The sequence below is a fragment of the Callorhinus ursinus genome, unplaced genomic scaffold, assembly GCF_003265705.2.
Source record: "Callorhinus ursinus isolate GAN/ISIS: 27379988/994484 unplaced genomic scaffold, GSC_fseal_2.0 scaffold40, whole genome shotgun sequence".
NCBI lineage: Eukaryota > Metazoa > Chordata > Mammalia > Carnivora > Otariidae > Callorhinus > Callorhinus ursinus.
In genome coordinates this window covers 6,958,000-6,958,791 of record NW_027397102.1, presented here as the reverse complement: position 1 = coordinate 6,958,791, position 792 = coordinate 6,958,000, and positions in this window count along the sequence as shown.

Genomic DNA, 792 nt, shown 5'->3' with positions numbered 1-792 from the left:
ATGGGATGGCTGGGTGATAGACATTGGGGAGGATATGTGCTACGGTGAGCGTTGTGAATTGTGCAAGACTGTTGAATCACAGATCTGTACTTCTGAAACAAATAACGCAACATATTTTAAGAAAAAAGGAAAAGAAGAAGATAACAGGAGAGGAAGAAAAGGGGAGTATGTCAGAGGGGGAGACGAACCATGAGAGATGATGGACTCTGAAAAACAAACTAAGGGTTCTAGAGGGTAGGGGGGTGGGGGGATGGGTTAGCCTGGTGATGGGTATTGAGGAGGGCACGTTCTGCATGGAGCACTGGGTGTTATGAACAAACAATGAATCATGGAACACTGCATCAAAAACTAATGATGTAATATATGGTGATTAACATAACAATAAAAAATTAAGAAAAACCTGAAACATCTTACACAATGGCAAAGACTGAATGCTCTTCCTAAATCAAATTATAAATCATAGAAATACCATATGATTACTATATATATAGCCAAGAGAGCTGCAAATAGGTGCTCAATTAAAACAACTGTACACAAATATTCTTAGCAGCGTTATGCATAATAGCCAAAAAGTGGAAACATCCTCTCTATCAAATGCTTAATGGATAAACAATATAGTTATATCCATACAATGGAATATTATTTGGCTATAAAAAATGAAGTACTAATGCAAACAGCAACATGGATGGATCTCAAAAACGTGGTACTTGGATGAAGCCAGTCTCAAAAGACCACATATATTGTGATTCCATTTATATGAAATGTTCAAAATAATTAAATCCAAGATACAGG